The sequence below is a fragment of the Denticeps clupeoides genome, chromosome 5 (genome assembly GCF_900700375.1).
Source record: "Denticeps clupeoides chromosome 5, fDenClu1.1, whole genome shotgun sequence".
NCBI lineage: Eukaryota > Metazoa > Chordata > Actinopteri > Clupeiformes > Denticipitidae > Denticeps > Denticeps clupeoides.
In genome coordinates, this window is record NC_041711.1 from 4,983,453 (window position 1) to 5,002,955 (window position 19,503).

A 19,503-nucleotide genomic window follows, 5' to 3' on the forward strand; every position below is an offset into this window, starting at 1 on the left:
CTGTTTTTGAAATGTGCCAATAGCTTAGAAATTGTTTAGAAATGTGCCAGTAGTTTCGAAATTTAAAAATGTGTCAGTAGCTTAGAAATTGTTTAGTAATGTGCCAGTAGTTTAGAAATGGTTTAGAAATGTGCTAATAGTTGCCAGTTGCAACTTTTATGTGATAGTATTTAACATTTTTGCACACAGACACAAACATATACAGACAACTTGTCTTATATTCTTCTTCTAATATTGTGAATAAAGATTTGGTTTCTCTCGTCTTTGTAATTTTTATAGTAGAATGTAGTAGAAATGTAAAAGCAAGGTTTTTTCAAATAATTGCATAATTATATTGACTTTATGGTAAATAAAACTGGCAGCTGTGGCAACCAGAACTTTACTGCAAATTTTAAGGTTATAACCATTTTTGTGATAACGGTAATGATTCTAGACATTATATTTTACAGTTAATAATTGTTTTCATTACAGAATCTAACAGCGACGCTTAGCTGTTATCACTGTGTAATGTACAGTTTATAGGTGTTAAGTAAAGGGAATATAATAGTGATTATCACTGTTATATACTGTATTTTTAACTATTATTAAATTCAAACTTTACGGTAACTGCAGAGAAAGATTAGTGTTATATTCTGTATTTATATCAGTTTTTAACTGTAAAATGTATGGTGTCTGCAGTACTGTTCCGTCATCACTAAAATGTTCTCACCGTATATTTTACAGTAAGGTTCTGGATACCACAGCTGCCAGTTTTTTTACCGTAATTTCAACGGATTTTTTTTTACAGTGTATATTAACGAGGAGAGGGCAGTGCCGGCATTTTACATGTATTAATATTGTGTTTTTTCTGTGCCTGAGGTTAAACTTAACCATCATACTTTCAACACTACAGAATGTCCTGAACCAGTTGGTGCTAAACCAACTTTTCTAAACTGTCCGAGGTGGCCGAGTGGTTAAGGTGAAGGACTGCTAAACTATGGTTCTCTACACGTGTGGGTTTGAATCTCATCCTCGTTGTCAGGCTTTTGAATGCAGATAACAGACTGCGCAGTTTATTTTGGATCAATATTTCTTAACTGTGATGAGGTGGCAGAGTGTGTTTGAATCCCATCCTCCTTGTGTGTCTTTAAAACCTTTCAGCAAGAGCAGCAAGCAGAGCATCCTTTGTTTTACTCTCTGAACCGTGTTTAATCTGCTACACGTTTCTTTCAGACACGCAGAGCGTCATCTGCTAATGGTTGGCCCAGTCGGCAAATCAATTTTGATATATTTCATTTAGCCCCACCAATAAAACTCTTTAATCCTAGGCATATTGGCTCGTTGCTCTAGGGGTAGGATTTTTGCTTTGGGTGCGAGAGGTCTCGCGTTCAAATCCCGGAGGAACCCCTCGCAAAGGAAAGTGGTTGTGATGTGGTTACACTAGATTTATAAATGTACTTTTTTTTTAGGATTTTTTATAAATTTTTTTATCTCAACATTTTTAGAAAAAGTGACTTTTATGTAACACTCCCACTAAACTTGTTTTTACAATGACAAAAATTTAGAGAACCCACCACCAGATTCACCTATATATGTTCCAAGGAAGGAGTTTAAATGGAAGTCACAAAGCACATTTAATTTCTGTCTAGGGTTATGATCTCGCAGTGTGTCGAAGAGCTCAGGTTAGCCTGTTGGAATGGCTATAGCTGTATGCAATTCACCTCCCTTGCACTAATTTATAATTCAATTCCCATAAAACCACAACACATGAAAACACAGGTACAATAGAACTATATATTACAACTGAACATTTATTTCCATCCCCAACAATTATACAGGGGAAACATTAAAACATAAACATTAAAACAATAACACAAATGAAATAAAATACCCGGGTTTTAAATGTTCACACCGTCTAGGTACCTTTTAATATCGTTGGCGCGCTTGGTGGAGTTCAAACTGGTGTGTTGAGTTTACTCACTACTTCCTCCAGTATAGTACCAACGATCCGCTGCACTTCTGCCGTCTGTAAAACAAACCTTTCGTCGGTGCAGCTCCTAATGTAAAATTAACGCTCCTCGCGTGGTCCAACGCCTCCACAGCACCAGGCCGTCCCGCGTCGCGCTGGTCTCTCTGGCCTCCGCCGCGTGTAGAGTTCCCACCGAAGCATGTGCACTTCTGTCCTTTATAGCAATTGCTATTTTTCTAGAAGTCAGCGAACCTCCGCCATACACTATGCACCCTTATGCATGAAAAATATTTAACTCCCAAACTAGTACAACATAAATGCATGTGCATGCATTTTCTCTTTTAACCAAAAGCGTGTAACTTCACTAATTAAATAAAACTAAGAAAAAACGCCGCCACCACGTTGTCTCCTGTCTCTTCTCTCCCAACTCTTCCTGTCACATGCTCTCTATCCCCCTCTATGATAGGACAGCACAAAATAAACTCTGCATACAATTATACAGTTTAAACAAGATATAACATATTATATGAACATATAATGAAACGAAAATACACTTGCTGTACAGATAATAACAAAAATAATCAGTGCACCTGAGAGGGTGCCACATTTATGTGAACTTTTCTCGAACTAAATCGAGGGGAACATCTTGACCTACCACTGAGCTATGGCCCCATAGGTCTTCTGCTGAAAAAAAAATCTTATCACAAATTAAATTAGAATCAATGCACTATTAAAAGGGAGCACCAGAATTTGAACCTGGCACCTCTTGATCTACAGTCAAATGCTCTACCACTGAGCTTGTTACGAACCAGTCTAGGGGCTCCGGCCCGTAACAAAAGAAAGGACACAAACGTAAACCTACTAAGACGAAACGGATAGTTTTAACAAGTATTTTATTAACTACTAATTATATAAATAAAGAAGAAACACATACAAAACGAATTACAACGAATAACAGCAAACAAAACAGGAAAACAGAGAAAAACAAACAAACACCGAAGCAGGCCGACACAACAAGTTGCGTCGCCTCCTAGGGGAAGCGCAGGGGAAACCGGAAGTGATGTCAAAGGGAAAGGGTAGGAAGGTGGGTGGGTGGATGGCACGGCAAGTGCAGCCCCGAAAAAGGAGACTGAGGCTCCTTTTATTCTGTCTGTCCCACAGCAGGTACAGGTGGGCTCAATTTACAATCACCAGGCACCTGCAAACAGCACAAAACACAGAACAGAAACACACCCAAAATAACAGGACGTAACAAGCTATACACCCACAACACTTGTGCTGAGAACACATTGAAAACGATTTTGTAAAAGCACATGAATACTTTAAAAAACAAAAAAAAATAACTTAAATGTACTCTTCCAAGGGGGCACTAGGAGTTGATCACATTATCACACATTATTAACAGTTTTGTAAAAGAGCCAAATGTCAATCGACAATTCCTGGAACGTAAAAGCACATGATTCCTTTTTTTCTTGATCTTTCGAAGTTATTATTCCTAGAAAAAGGGAATTTATATGACATCTCTATTAGGGAAATCCTATCAAAAATTAAAAAAGAATGAATGGACAGGATTTAAACCTGGGACCTCTTGATCTGCAGACAAATGGTCTACCACAGAACTATACCCCCACAACACATTTACTGACAACACGTTGAAAACAGTTTTGTAAAAGAGCCAAACAAATAAAAAATTTACTCTTCCAAGGGGGCACTATGAGTTGATTACATTATCATACATTATTAACAGATTTGTAAAAAGCCAAACAAATAAAATTGTACTCTTCCAAGGGGGCACTAGGAGTTATCATACATTATTAACAGTTTTGTAAAAGACCCAAATGGCAGTCGACATATTTTTTGGAAAGTGAAAGCACATGAATCCTTTTTTTCTTTTACTGTTCAGTTTACCATGCCTAGAAAAAAATGACTTTATGCGACATGTCTATTACAAAAATTTTATCAAATTCTTTTTTTTAAACTTAAAGTTCCCTTAGAGGGGGCACCAGGATTTGAACCTGGGTCCTCTTGATCTGCAGTGAAATGCTCATTGACCATGAATGCACACGAACACTTTACAAAATAAAATAAAAAAAATTAATTGTACTCTTCCAAGGGGGCATTAGCAGTTGATCACATTAACACACTTTATTAACAGTTTTGTAAAAGAGCCAAATGTCAATCGACAATTCCTGGAACTTAAAAGCACATGATTCCTTTTTTTCTTGAACTTTTGGGGTTATTATTCCTAGAAAAAAGGAATTTCTATGACATCTCTATTAAAAATCCCTTAAAAAATTCAATAAGAATGAACACACTATCTCATGGGGCACCAGGATTTGAACCTGGGACCTCTTGATCTGCAGTCAAATGCTCTACCACTGAGCTATACCCCCACAACACTTCTGCTGACAACACTTTGAAAACGGTTTTGAGGGGGGGGGCGCTGCGGAGACAGGGGGATGTAGAGGTGTTTTCCAGTGGCTCCTCAGAAGGGTGACTTTTTATATAATTTTTACTTTTTAAGTGCACTTGTTTTACCCTCTTTTTCGTACCAAACTTTAGTGCCAAAGCTGCTCGCCTATTATTTTAATTTTTAGTGTATGGCACAATGGCTAACCGCGGAAAAACCGAGCAATCTAAGTCAGGCCGCAGTAAACATCGGTCTTCTCCTGAGCTGGAAGCTACTTCACAGTCGGACGCTAATGAAAGTTTATTGCTGGGTATGAGACGAATGATGGACGAGATGCGAACCGACATCCTTGACAAATTTGACTCTATTATTTCAGAAACTGTCCGAAGGGAGATAACGGTGGCTCTGGAAGTTTTTGATGGCAGGTTAGCTGCACAAGGAGAGACAATCGCGAATCTCGAACGTTCGGCGAACGATCATGATGGTAAGCTAACCGAGCTGCAAGCTAACGTTAGCACGCTAACAGCACAGGTAGATTACCTGTCCAGGAAATGTGAAGACCTGGAAAGTCGCTCCAGATTAAATAATATTCACTTGGTGGGACTACCCGAGGGTCTGGAGGGCCCACGACCAACTGAGTTTGTGGCGCAGTTCCTGCAGGACCTATTCGGTCTTGATGAGAAACCTGTGCTAGATCGTGCTCACCGTACCTTACGTCCCAGGTCCAAAGATGGCGAACCTCCGCGTCCACTTATTATTAGAGTTAACCTGTTCCAGGTTCGGAACCAGATTCTACGAAGAGAATTCCAGATTCCCTCTAGCTAGATAATTAGCTAACGTGCCATTGTTGCTGGTAACATCGCGGAATTCATGTTCCCGGTGTTGTTCTAAAACTTTCTCACAAGGTGAGCTTTATATTCTTTTAAGAAGATCTGATTATGTACTCTAATAGAGCTATGATGTCGATCTTTCTTTCTTGGTGCTACCTTTAGAAATATCGAAATTTAGATTGTGTGTGTGTAGTTATTTTATTCTCTTCTTTTTTAAGATATACTGTGCCTTCCTTTAGGTATTGTGAATGCGTATTAATATTGCCGGTGTTTTCAAGTTGTAGGTTTATGTTTCACTTACTAATCCTGTTTTTCCTACTGAGGGTTAGTGCAATTTGTTACAAAGGGTTAACTTTAATTTATTTATTTTTGTGCACGGTTATTGGATTTCCAATTTGTCACTCTTCATTAGGAACGTCTTGTAGTGATGGGCAGTAGGTTACTTGCACCATCCACGGACGTGCCAAGAAGATGGTGTGTTATGGGGTGGGTGGCGCGCCTCCAGTTTTGGGAGAGGCTTCTGCTAGGCTGGGTGGGGTGGGGTCTTGGTTTTTATTTCAGTTATTTATTTTTCCTTTTTGTTTTATTATGCTTTCTTAACTTTATTTTACATTCAACTTCACTTCCCACTTTATTGCAGAGTTCCACTTTGAGACAACATTCCTTTTTTACTCTAATTTATGACCAGGGCTAATTCTGTATCGATCCCAGGTGGGGGCAACATTTTATTTGCTAGTCTCAACTGTAGGGGGCTCATTATCTTCATCACGCAGGTGCCCATGTAATATTTTTACAAGAAACACATCTCAAACCCTCAGACCATGTCAGACTTAAGAAGGGCTGGATCAATCAAACCTACCACTCTTCATTCTCAGGGAAAGCAAGAGGAGTAGCCATACTACTGCATAAATCTGTCCCTTTTGTACATACAAGTGTAGTATCTGACCCTAATGGGAGATTCGTGATTGTTACGGGCCAAATTCATAATACTTCTGTGGCTCTAATTAATATATATGCCCCCAATTACGACGATGAGGGTTTCTTCAAACGTCTCTTTTCATTGATTCCTGATTTGTCTACACATTATCTAATATTAGGGGGTGACTTCAATTGCTGGCTTAATCCCCACTTGGACCGCTCTTCTTATACAGTTTGTGCTCCTTCTAGGTCGGCTAAGGCTATTTTATCTTTTATGAAAGAATACGCAGTTTCTGATGCCTGGCGTTTCTTCAATCCTACTAAACGTGAATACTCCTTTTTTTCTCAAGTTCACCATACCTTCACTCGCATTGATCTTTTTTTGGTGGATAATAGATTACTTTCATCCACATCAGATTGTAAATATGATGCCATTGCCTTATCAGACCATGCATCAATCTCAATTAATATATTTTTCAAGAAATTTAATCACACTAGAGCACCATGGCGGCTTAATACTCGACTTCTTTTGAATGAAGAGTTTAATAAGTTCATTTCACAACAGATTGACTTATTTATTAGCTTCAATAAAACCCCTGATATATCAGCGTCTCTGTTGTGGGAAACCCTGAAGGCTTATATAAGGGGGGAGATTATCTCTTACTTAGGCTATAAGAAAAAACTTAGAAAGCGAAAAGAGACTGAGTTGTTGCAGCATATTTTTCATTTAGATAATGAATACGCCATCAATCAATCCCCAGACATATACAAGGAGCGTCTCTCTGTGCAAGCAGAGTATGACACTCTTATGACACATCAAGCTACAGAAATGATACTTCAATCCAGAGCTAACTATTATGAACATGGAGACAAGGCCAGCAAGTTATTGGCACACCAGATACGTCGGACAGCAGCTTCCCGTCAAATACTACAGATCCAAACAGTCTCGGGCAAAACCTCTGATCCCCTGGAAATTAACAAAGCCTTTAAGGAATTCTATGTGTCTCTTTACTCCTCTGATCTTACATTTTCTTTTGCTTAGTTTGATAATTTTTTTGACAAACTGCATATTCCCTCCATAGACACATCCATTGCTGAGGATTTAGAGAAGCCAATCACCATTGCAGAACTTAGATCGGCACTGATGTCTCAGCAAAGTGGAAAATGTCCCGGACCTGACGGATTTCCTTGTGAATTCTATAGAAAGTTCTGGGATAAACTGGCTCCATTACTGCTAGACATGTATAATGAATCGTTTGACTCTGGCTGCCTTCCTCAAACCCTTTCACAAGCCACCATCTCACTGCTTTTAAAAAAGGGCAAAGATCCTTTGTGCTGCTCATCCTACCGCCCAATCAGCTTGTTGAATGCAGATTTTAAACTTTTATCAAAATTGTTGGCTGTAAGACTGGAATCTACCCTTCCAAGCATCATCTCTGCAGACTAAACAGGATTTATCCGAAACAGACACTCTTTCTCTAACCTTAGATGTCTGTTTAATACAATTTATAACACTCCGGATCCCTCAGCTCAGGAGGTCCTCATATCACTTGATGCTGAAAAGGCTTTTGATAGAGTGGAATGGCCCTATCTTTTTCATACACTGGGAAGGTTTGACTTTAAAACAAACTTCATTTCATGGATTAAGATACTCTACTCCTCACCGCAAGCATCTGTTAGAACAAATAATACTCACTCTGAATATTTCCCCCTCTATCGTTCGACTAGACAGGGTTGCCCCTTAAGCCCTTTATTATTTGCGCTTGCAGTTGAACCTCTTTCAATTGCACTTAGGTCTAACACTCAGATTACTGGAATTGTTAGGAATGGGCGGGAGGTGAGAGTGTCCCTTTATGCAGATGACCTCTTGTTATATATCTCTAATTTACCAGTTTCAATCCCTGCTGCTCTTACTATTCTTCAATCATTCTCTGAGATTTCTGGTTATAAATTAAATTTGAATAAAAGTGAATTATTTCCCATTAGTACTGCTGCTAGGAATTACCCTCTTTATAGCTTACCCTTCAAAATTGCCCATCATTTTACATATCTTGGTGTCTGTGTCACATCTAAATTTGAAGATCTTTTAAAGGCTAATTTTGTTTCCTTGCTATCTAAGGTTCGAGAGGATTGTGAACGGTGGTCCATTCTCAATCTGTCCCTGACTGCACGTGTTAATACGGTGAAAATGAATATTTTACCACGTTTTTCTTACCTATTTCAATGCATACCAATATTTCTGCCTCAGTCATTTTTTCAGAAAGTTGACTCTGTGATCTCTGAGTTTATCTGGAACAAGAAAGTTCCAAGACTACGCAAACAATACTTACAAAGACCAAGAAAACTGGGTGGGTTAGCCTTACCACATTTTAGGTTTTATTACTGGGCATCTAATATTAGGATCCTCAAATACTGGCTTCAGTCCGAACCATCAGATGCTCAAATCAATTAGTTGGCAATAGAAGAAAATTCGGTCAAACCTACATCTCTGAGAGCTTTAGTGCACTCTGCTATTCTGTCTTCCACTTTGCCTTATACTAAAAATAGGATTGTTAGAACTACTCTCAGAATTTGGGTGCAGTTTAAACGGTACTTTGGGTTACAAACTTCTTCCACCTATGCCCCGCTGGCGGCAAATCACCAGTTCCCTCCATCTCTGGTTGATCTGTTCTCTATGTGGTCAAAAGCTGGAATTCACTGTTTTAAAGACCTATACATAGACAATGTCTTTGCCTCTTTCTCACAACTGCTTCAGAAATATTCTCTTCCTCAGCATCATTTCTTTAGATACTTGCAGGTGCGTAGCTTTGCTCATCATACCTTTCCCACATTTCCCAATCTACCCCCAGACTCTGTTTTAGATGACCATCTTAAACCAACTCCATCTCTGAAAGGTTTGGTTTCTCATACTTATAATCAGATTTTTTTTTTGTACTAATTCACTAACCCCTCTGAAGACACTTTGGGAAGAGGATTTGGGACAGGAAATTCCTGATGAGATTTGGGGGGAGGTTTTGCTGCGAGTTCATGGATCATCTATTTACGCTAGACTTGGCCTCATACAGTTTAAAATCTTACACCGTTCATATAACACTAAGCTGCGGTTATCACAAATCTATGAGGGCGTCAGTCCTTTGTGTGACCGATGTCAGCAGTCCCCTGCCAATATTATTCATATGTTCTGGCTGAATACACCAGTACTGGACTGAAATATTTGACATGTTGTCAGAATTTGTGGGGAAAAGAATAGAGCCCAACCCACTTGGGGCATTGTTTGGGGTTTTCTCCTCACCTTCTTCATTATCTGTTCATCAAAGGGACATGCTGGCCTTCTCTACCTTACTGGCAAGAAGACTAATTACAACAAACTGGAAATCCTCGAAACCTCCCAGCCAAATTCACTGGATACGAGATATTCTTTATTTTGTTAAACTGGAAAGGATAAGACTTTCACTTAGGGGTTCCCTTAAGACATTTAAAAAGATAACCTTGATCTGGTTAAGAATAAGAATTTCCCTTCTGGTCCTGGGTGATACAGTCCGCGTCTCGGTGGAGCTCTGCAGAAGTGGTTTTAAATTTATTTACTTATTTATTTATTTTTGTATAGGTTGATGGTGGGGGTGGATTGTAGGCTGCTTTTTTTTTGTTTGTTTGTTTTGTGTTTTTTCTTTTTTCCCCCCTCTTTTTTCTTTTTATTTTATTTATTTATTTTTTTGGGTATATCTGAATGTCTATGTATGTATCAATATATATATATATATTTATTATTATTATCCTTTTTCTTCTGTTTGGTTGTTTAGGTTTGAGAGTTTGAGCTGTTTTCTTTTGTAACCTTTGAGAATATTGCTATTGCCTATGCTCTAATTCAAATAAACAAAGTTTAAAAAAAAAAAAAAAAGAAAACGGTTTTGTAAAAGAGCCAACTGACAGTCATACATTTGTTGACCATGAATGCACACGAATACTTAAAAAAATTAAAATAAACAAATTAAATGTACTCTTCCACGGTGGCATTAGGAGTTGATCACATTATCACTTTACTTTACTTTACTTTATTTAGCAGACGCTTTTATCCAAAGCTACTTACAAGAGGAAGACACCAGCAATTCTTGTTCGATTTCTATAGAATATTGAGTTTACAAACTAAGAGCCCTGATAAGGCTTAGACTTGTCAGTGAAGAGCATGCTCAGAGATTGTTAGGTGTTAGACTAAGAAAAATTATAATGTATTTATTATATATGTATATATAATGTATAATGTATATCACACTTTATTAACAGTTTTATAACAAAGCCAAATGTCAATCGACAATTCCTGGAACGTAAAAGCACATATTTCCTTTTCTTGAACTTTTGAGGTTATTATTACTAGAAAAAGGGAATTTCTATGACATCTCTATTAGGAAAATCCTATAAAAAATTCAATAAGAATGAACACACTAATACAGGGGGCACCAGGAGTTGAACCTGGGACCTCTTGATCTGCAGTCAAATGCTCTACCACTGAGCTATACCCCCACAACACTTTTGCTGACAACACATTGGTATTGTAAAAGGGTCAACTGACAGTCATACATTTGTTGACCATGAATGCACAAGAATACTGTTGGAAAATATATATAAGTTATCATGCAATTACCTTTTATTTCCTTTTTTGACATTTATATCTCACATGTATTAAACTGTATTATTCTTTTTAATATGCGCACTATATTTAATCATTAGTCTCTTGGATGAGAAACTGGTGGGCTAAAGGTTGTTTGCAGAACAGAATGCCCGCGACTTGATAAGAAGAGGCCTGCAGCCGCAGCGAAGCAAGAAAACAAGAGGACCTTGCGATGGAGCGTCTACCAAGAGACAACCCTACATGCAAATTATAAGCTTATATGGTGTGATCCTGTGATGAATGTACCGCCTTTTATTATATAAAAAGAGAGGAAGCGGAAGAGACGGCAGAGCTTTTGGAGGCATGGTCGTCTCTGATCGCTCTCCTTGCAAGTAAAAAGAGAGCTCAACTGCTTCGTGTCATATCTCTCTATTTTATAAGTGTTGGATAAGACGGATAACTCTAACAAATACTTTAGAAAATAAAAAAAAAAAATTAAATGTACTTCTCCAAGGGGGCATTAGGAGTTGATCACATTATCACACTTTATTAACAGTTTTGTAAAAGAGCCAAATCACATTATCACACATTATTGACAGTTTATACAAAAGCCAAATGTCAATCGACAATTCCTGGAACGTAAAAGCACATGATTCCTTTTTTTCTTGTATTTTTGAGGTTATTATTACTAGAAAAAGGGAATTTCTATGACATCTCTATTAGGAAAATCCCTTAAAAAATTCAATAAGAAAGAACACACTATCACAGGGGGCACCAGGATTTGAACCTGGGACCTCTTGATCTGCAGTCAAATGCTCTACCACTGAGCTATACCCCCACAACTTTTTGGCTGAGTTCACATTATTAACAGTTTTGTAAAAGTAAATTAATCCTTTTTTTTTTTACTTTTGAGGTTATTATTCCTAGAAAAATAGACTTTACATGACATCTCTATTAGGAAAGTCCTATTTAAATAATAATGAACACACTATCACACCTTATTAACAGTTTTGTAACAAAGCCAAATGTCAATCGACAATTCCTGGAACGTAAAAGCACATGATTCCTTTTTTTCTTGTATTTTTGAGGTTATTATTACTAGAAAAAGGGAATTTCTATGACATCTCTATTAGGAAAATCCCTTAAAAAATTCAATAAGAATGAACACACTATCACAGGGGGCACCAGGATTTGAACCTGGGACCTCTTGATCTGCAGTCAAATGCTCTACCACTGAGCTATACCCCCACAACTTTTTGGCTGAGTTCACATTATTAACAGTTTTGTAAAAGTAAATTAATCCTTTTTTTTTTTACTTTTGAGGTTATTATTCCTAGAAAAATAGACTTTACATGACATCTCTATTAGGAAAGTCCTATTTAAATAATAATGAACACACTATCACACCTTATTAACAGTTTTGTAACAAAGCCAAATGTCAATCGACAATTCCTGGAACGTAAAAGGACATGTTTCCTTTTTTTCTTGAACTTTTGAGGTTATTATTACTAGAAAAAGGGAATTTCTAAGACATCTCTATTAGGAACATCCCTTAAAAAATTCAATAAGAATGAACACACTATCACAGGGGGCACCTGGATTTGAACCTGGGACCTCTTGATCTGCAGTCAAATGCTCTACCACTGAGCTATAACCCCACAACTTTTTGCTTGAGTTCACATCCTTAACAGTTTTGTAAAAGAGCCAAAAGGCAGTCGACAATTCCTGGAACCTGAAAGTAAATTATCCTTATTTTGACAACACATTGAAAACTGATTTGTAAAAGAGCCAACTGACAGTCATACATTTGTTGACCGTAAATGCACACGAATACTTAAAAAAATTAAAATAAACAAATTAAATGTACTCTTCCAAGGTGGCACTAGGAATTGTTCACATTATCACACATTATTGACAGTTTTATACAAAAGCCAAATGTCAATCGACAAATCCTGGAACGTAAAAGCACATGTTTCCTTTTTTTCTTGATCATTTGGGGTTATTATTCCTAGAAAAAGGGAATTTCTATGACATCTCTATTAGGAAAATCCCTTAAAAGATTCAATAAGAATAAACACACTATCACAGGGGGCACCAGGAGTTGAACCTGGAACCTCTTGATCTGCAGTCAAATGCTCTACCACTGAGCTATACCCCCACAACACTTTTGCTGACAACACATTGAAAACGGTTTTGTAAAAGAGCCAACTGACAGTCATACATTTGTTGACTATGAATGCACACGAATACTTTAAAAAATTTAAATAAACAAATTAAATGTACTCTTCCACGGTGGCATTAGGAGTTGATCACATTATCACACTTTATTAACAGTTTTGTAACAAAGCCAAATGTCAATCGACAATTTCTGGAACGTAAAAGCACATGTTTCCTTTTTTTCTTGAACTTTTGAGGTTATTATTACTAGAAAAATGGAATTTCTATGACATCTCTATTAGGAAAATGCCTTAAAAAATTCAATAAGAATAAAAACACTATCACAGGGGGCACCAGGATTTGAACCTGGGACCTCTTGATCTGCAGTCAAATGCTCTACCACTGAGCTATACCCCCACAACTTTTTGGCTGAGTTCACATTATTAACAGTTTTGTAAAAGTAAATGAATCCTTTTTTTCTTTAAATTTTGATGTTATTATTCCTAGAAAAATAGACTTTAAATTACATCTCTATTAGGAAAGTCCTATTTAAATAATAATGAACACACTATCACAGGGGATCTGCAGTCAAATGCTCTACCACTGAGCTATACCCCCACAACACTTTTGCTGACAACACATTGAAAACGGTTTTGTAAAAGAGCCAACTGATAGTCATACATTTGTTGACCATGAATGCACACGAATACTTTAGAAAATAAAAAAAAAAAATTAAATGTACTTTTCCAAGGGGGCATTAGGAGTTGATCACATTATCACACTTTATTAACAGTTTTGTAAAAGAGCCAAATGTCAATCGACAATTCCTGGAACGTAAAAGCACATGTTTCCTTTTTTTCTTGAACTTTTGAGGTTATTATTACTAGAAAAAGGGAATTTCTATGACATCTCTATTAGGAAAATCCCTTAAAAAATTCAATAAGAATGAACACACTATCACAGGGGGCACCAGGATTTGAACCTGGGACCTCTTGATCTGCAGTCAAATGCTCTACCACTGAGCTATACCCCCACAACTTTTTAATGAGTTCACATTATTAACAGTTTTGTAAAAGTAAATTAATCCTTTTTTTCTTTAACTTTTGAGGTTATTATTCCTAGAAAAATAGACTTTACACGACATCTCAATTAGGAAAGTCCTATTTAAATAACAATGAACACACTATCACAGGGGGCACCAGGATTTGAACCTGGGACCTCTTGAGCTGAAGTCAAATGCTCTACCACTGAGCTATACCCCCACAACACTTTTGCTGACAACACATTGAAAACGGTTTTGTAAAAGAGCCAACTGATAGTCATACATTTGTTGACCATGAATGCACACGAATACTTCAGAAAATAAAAAAAAAAAAATTAAATGTACCTTTCCAAGGGGGCATTAGGAGTTGATCACATTATCACACTTTATTAACAGTTTTGTAACAAAGCCAAATGTCAATCGACAATTTCTGGAACGTAAAAGCACATGTTTCCTTTTTTTCTTGAACTTTTGAGGTTATTATTACTAGAAAAATGGAATTTCTATGACATCTCTATTAGGAAAATGCCTTAAAAAATTCAATAAGAATAAAAACACTATCACAGGGGGCACCAGGATTTGAAATTGGGACCTCTTGATCTGCAGTCAAATGCTCTACCACTGAGCTATACCCCCACAACTTTTTGGCTGAGTTCACATTATTAACAGTTTTGTAAAAGTAAATGAATCTTTTTTTTCTTTAACTTTTGAGGTTATTATTCCTAGATAAATAGACTTTAAATGACATCTCTATTAGGAAAGTCCTATTTAAATAATAATAAACACACTATCACAGGGTGCACCAGGATTTGAACCTGGGACCTCTTGATCTGCAGTCAAATGCTCTACCTCTGAGCTATACCCCCACAACACTTTTGCTGACAACACATTGAAAACGGTTTTGTAAAAGAGCCAACTGATAGTCATACATTTGTTGACCATGAATGCACACGAATACTTCAGAAAATAAAAAAAAAAAATTAAATGTACCTTTCCAAGGGGGCATTAGGAGTTGATCACATTATCACACTTTATTAACAGTTTTGTAACAAAGCCAAATGTCAATCGACAATTTCTGGAACGTAAAAGCACATGTTTCCTTTTTTTCTTGAACTTTTGAGGTTATTATTACTAGAAAAATGGAATTTCTATGACATCTCTATTAGGAAAATGCCTTAAAAAATTCAATAAGAATAAAAACACTATCACAGGGGGCACCAGGATTTGAAATTGGGACCTCTTGATCTGCAGTCAAATGCTCTACCACTGAGCTATACCCCCACAACTTTTTGGCTGAGTTCACATTATTAACAGTTTTGTAAAAGTAAATGAATCTTTTTTTTCTTTAACTTTTGAGGTTATTATTCCTAGATAAATAGACTTTAAATGACATCTCTATTAGGAAAGTCCTATTTAAATAATAATAAACACACTATCACAGGGTGCACCAGGATTTGAACCTGGGACCTCTTGATCTGCAGTCAAATGCTCTACCTCTGAGCTATACCCCCACAACACTTTTGCTGACAACACATTGAAAACGGTTTTGTAAAAGAGCCAAAAGGCAGTCGACAATTCCTGGAACCTGAAAGTAAATGATCCTTATTTTGACAACACATTGAAAACTGTTTTGTAAAAGAGCCAACTGACAGTCATACATTTGTTGACCGTAAATGCACACGAATACTTAAAAAAATTAAAATAAACAAATTAAATGTACTCTTCCAAGGTGGCACTAGGAGTTGATCACATTATCACACATTATTGACAGTTTTGTACAAAAGCCAAATGTCAATCGACAAATCCTGGAACGTAAAAGCACATGTTTCCTTTTTTTCTTGATCTTTTGGGGTTATTATTCCTAGAAAAAGGGAATTTCTATGACATCTCTATTAGGAAAATCCCTTAAAAGATTCAATAAGAATAAACACACTATCACAGGGGGCACCAGGAGTTGAACCTGGGACCTCTTGATCTGCAGTCAAATGCTCTACCACTGAGCTATACCCCCACAACACTTTGGCTGACAACACATTGAAAACGGTTTTGTAAAAGAGCCAACTGACAGTCATACATTTGTTGACTATGAATGCACACGAATACTTTAAAAAATTTAAATAAACAAATTAAATGTACTCTTCCACGGTGGCATTAGGAGTTGATCACATTATCACACTTTATTAACAGTTTTGTAACAAAGCCAAATGTCAATCGACAATTCCTGGAACGTAAAAGCACATGTTTCCTTTTTTTCTTGAACTTTTGAGGTTATTATTACTAGAAAAAGGGAATTTCTATGACATCTCTATTAGGAAAATCCCTTAAAAAATTCAATAAGAATGAACACACTATCACAGGGGGCACCAAGATTTGAACCTGGGACCTCTTGATCCGCAGTCAAATGCTCTACCACTGAGCTATACCCCCACAACTTTTTTGCTGAGTTCACATTTTTAACAGTTTTGTAAAAGAGCCAAAGGCAGTCGACAATTCCTGGAACCTGAAAGTAAATGATCCTTATTTTGACAACACATTGAAAACTGTTTTGTAAAAGAGCCAACTGACAGTCATACATTTGTTGACCGTAAATGCACACGAATACTTAAAAAAATTAAAATAAACAAATTAAATGTACTCTTCCAAGGAGGCACTAGGAGTTGATCACATTATCACACATTATTGACAGTTTTATACAAAAGCCAAATGTCAATCGACAAATCCTGGAACGTAAAAGCACATGTTTCCTTTTTTTCTTGATCATTTGGGGTTATTATTCCTAGAAAAAGGGAATTTCTATGACATCTCTATTAGGAAAATCCCTTAAAAGATTCAATAAGAATAAACACACTATCACAGGGGGCACCAGGATTTGAACCTGGGACCTCTTGATCTGCAGTCAAATGCTCTACCACTGAGCTATACCACCACAATACTTTTGCTGGCAACACATTGAAAACGGTTTTGTAAAAGAGCCAACTGACAGTCATACATTTGTTGACCATGAATGCACACGAATACTTTAAAAAATTTAAATAAACAAATTAAATGTACTCATCCACGGTGGCATTAGGAGTTGATCACATTATCACACTTTATTAACAGTTTTGTAACAAAGCCAAATGTCAATCGACAATTCCTGGAACGTAAAAGCACATGTTTCCTTTTTTTCTTGAACTTTTGAGGTTATTATTACTAGAAAAATAGAATTTCTATGACATCTCTATTAGGAAAATGCCTTAAAAAAATTCAATAAGAATAAAAACACTATCACAGGGGGCACCAGGATTTGAACCTGGGACCTCTTGATCTGCAGTCAAATGCTCTACCACTGAGCTATACCCCCACAACTTTTTGGCTGAGTTCACATTATTAACAGTTTTGTAAAAGTAAATGAATCCTTTTTTCTTTAACTTTTGAGGTTATTATTCCTAAAAAAAATTGACTTTAAATGACATCTCTATTAGGAAAGTCCTATTTAAATAATAATGAACACACTATCACAGGGGATCTGCAGTCAAATGCTCTACCACTGAGCTATACCCCCACAACACTTTTGCTGACAACACATTGAAAACGGTTTTGTAAAAGAGCCAACTGATAGTCATACATTTGTTGACCATGAATGCACACGAATACTTTAGAAAATAAAAAAAAAAAATTAAATGTACTTTTCCAAGGGGGCATTAGGAGTTGATCACATTATCACACCTTATTAACAGTTTTGTAACAAAGCCAAATGTCAATCGACAATTCCTGGAACGTAAAAGGACATGTTTCCTTTTTTTCTTGAACTTTTGAGGTTATTATTACTAGAAAAAGGGAATTTCTAAGACATCTCTATTAGGAACATCCCTTAAAAAACTCAATAAGAATGTACACACTATCACAGGGGGCACCAGGATTTGAACCTGGGACCTCTTGATCTGCAGTCAAATGCTCTACCACTGAGCTATACCCCCACAAATTTTTGGCTGAGTTCACATTATTAACAGTTTTGTAAAAGTAAATGAATCCTTTTTTTCTTTAACTTTTGAGGTTATTATTCCTAGAAAAATAGACTTTACATGACATCTCTATTAGGAAAGTCCTATTTAAATAATAATGAACACACTACCAGAGGGGGCACCAGGATTTGAACCTGGGACGTCTTGACTGAGCTAAACCCACACATCACTTTCACTGACAACACAATGAAAATGGTTTTGTAAACAAAAAAAAAATCAATGCTCGTATACAGGGGGCACCTGGATTTGAACCTGGGACCTCTTGATCTGCAGTCAAATGCTCTACCACTGAGCTATACCCCCACATCTTTTTGCTTGAGTTCACATCCTTAACAGTTTTGTAAAAGAGCCAAATGTCAATCGACAATTCCTGGAACGTAAAAGCACATGTTTCCTTTTTTTCTTGAACTTTTGAGGTTATTATTACTAGAAAAATGGAATTTCTATGACATCTCTATTAGGAAAATGCCTTAAAAAATTCAATAAGAATAAAAACACTATCACAGGGGGCACCAGGATTTGAACCTGGGACCTCTTGATCTGCAGTCAAATGCTCTACCACTGAGCTTCAACCCCACAACTTTTTGGCTGAGTTCACATTATTAACAGTTTTGTAAAAGTAAATTAATCCTTTTTTTCTTTAACTTTTGAGGTTATTATTCCTAGAAAAATAGACTTTAAATGACATCTCTATTAGGAAAGTCCTATTTAAATAATAATGAACACACTATCACAGGGGGCACCAGGATTTGAACCTGGCACCTCTTGATCTGCAGTCAAATGCTCTACCACTGAGCTATACCCCCACAACACTTTTGCTGACAACACATTGAAAACGGTTTAGTAAAAGAGCCAACTGATAGTCATACATTTGTTGACCATGAATGCACACGAATACTTTAAAAAATTTAAATAAACAAATTAAATGTACTCTTCCACGGTGGCATTAGGAGTTGATCACATTATCACACTTTATTAACAGTTTTGTAAAAGAGCCAAATGTCAATCGACAATTCCTGGAACGTAAAAGCACATGTTTCCCTTTTTTCTTGAACTTTTGAGGTTATTATTACTAGAAAAAGGGAATTTCTATGACATCTCTATTAGGAAAATCCCCTGAAAAATTCAATAAGAATGAACACACTATCACAGGGGGCACCAAGATTTGAACCTGGGACCTCTTGATCTGCAGTCAAATGCTCTACCACTGAGCTATACCCCCACAACATTTTTGATGAGTTCACATTATTAACAGTTTTGTAAAAGTAAATTAATCCTTTTTTTCTTTAACTTTTGAGGTTAATATTACTAGAAAAATAGACTTTACATGACATCTCTATTAGGAAAGTCCTATTTAAATAACAATGAACACACTATCACAGGGGGCACCAGGATTTGAACCTGGGACCTCTTGATCTGCAGTCAAATGCTCTACCACTGAGCTATACCCCCACAACACTTTTGCTGACAACACATTGAAAACGGTTTTGTAAAAGAGCCAACTGATAGTCATACATTTGTTGACCATGAATGCCCACGATTACTTTAGAAAATAAAAACAAAAAAAATTAAATGTACTTTTCCAAGG

The 19,503-nt window shown here is 36.7% G+C and overlaps 9 non-coding genes across 9 annotated transcripts; all 9 read right to left on the reverse strand.

Moving 5' to 3' along the window:
* Positions 1-11,478: 11,478 nt before the first annotated feature.
* On the reverse strand, positions 11,479-11,550 carry trnac-gca (transfer RNA cysteine (anticodon GCA)). The gene has a single exon. It is a non-coding gene; the product is annotated as a tRNA-Cys (tRNA).
* A 338-nt stretch (positions 11,551-11,888) lies between these two features.
* Positions 11,889-11,960, reverse strand: trnac-gca (transfer RNA cysteine (anticodon GCA)). The gene has a single exon. It is a non-coding gene; the product is annotated as a tRNA-Cys (tRNA).
* Positions 11,961-13,214: 1,254 nt separating this feature from the next.
* trnac-gca (transfer RNA cysteine (anticodon GCA)) lies at positions 13,215-13,286 on the reverse strand. Its single transcript has one exon. It is a non-coding gene; the product is annotated as a tRNA-Cys (tRNA).
* Positions 13,287-13,830: 544 nt separating this feature from the next.
* Positions 13,831-13,902, reverse strand: trnac-gca (transfer RNA cysteine (anticodon GCA)). The gene has a single exon. It is a non-coding gene; the product is annotated as a tRNA-Cys (tRNA).
* A 157-nt stretch (positions 13,903-14,059) lies between these two features.
* On the reverse strand, positions 14,060-14,131 carry trnastop-uca (transfer RNA opal suppressor (anticodon UCA)). The gene has a single exon. It is a non-coding gene; the product is annotated as a tRNA-Sec (tRNA).
* A 2,135-nt stretch (positions 14,132-16,266) lies between these two features.
* trnar-gcg (transfer RNA arginine (anticodon GCG)) lies at positions 16,267-16,338 on the reverse strand. Its single transcript has one exon. It is a non-coding gene; the product is annotated as a tRNA-Arg (tRNA).
* An 844-nt stretch (positions 16,339-17,182) lies between these two features.
* Positions 17,183-17,254, reverse strand: trnac-gca (transfer RNA cysteine (anticodon GCA)). The gene has a single exon. It is a non-coding gene; the product is annotated as a tRNA-Cys (tRNA).
* A 544-nt stretch (positions 17,255-17,798) lies between these two features.
* trnac-gca (transfer RNA cysteine (anticodon GCA)) lies at positions 17,799-17,870 on the reverse strand. The gene has a single exon. It is a non-coding gene; the product is annotated as a tRNA-Cys (tRNA).
* Positions 17,871-19,295: 1,425 nt separating this feature from the next.
* On the reverse strand, positions 19,296-19,367 carry trnac-gca (transfer RNA cysteine (anticodon GCA)). The gene has a single exon. It is a non-coding gene; the product is annotated as a tRNA-Cys (tRNA).
* Positions 19,368-19,503: the final 136 nt, after the last annotated feature.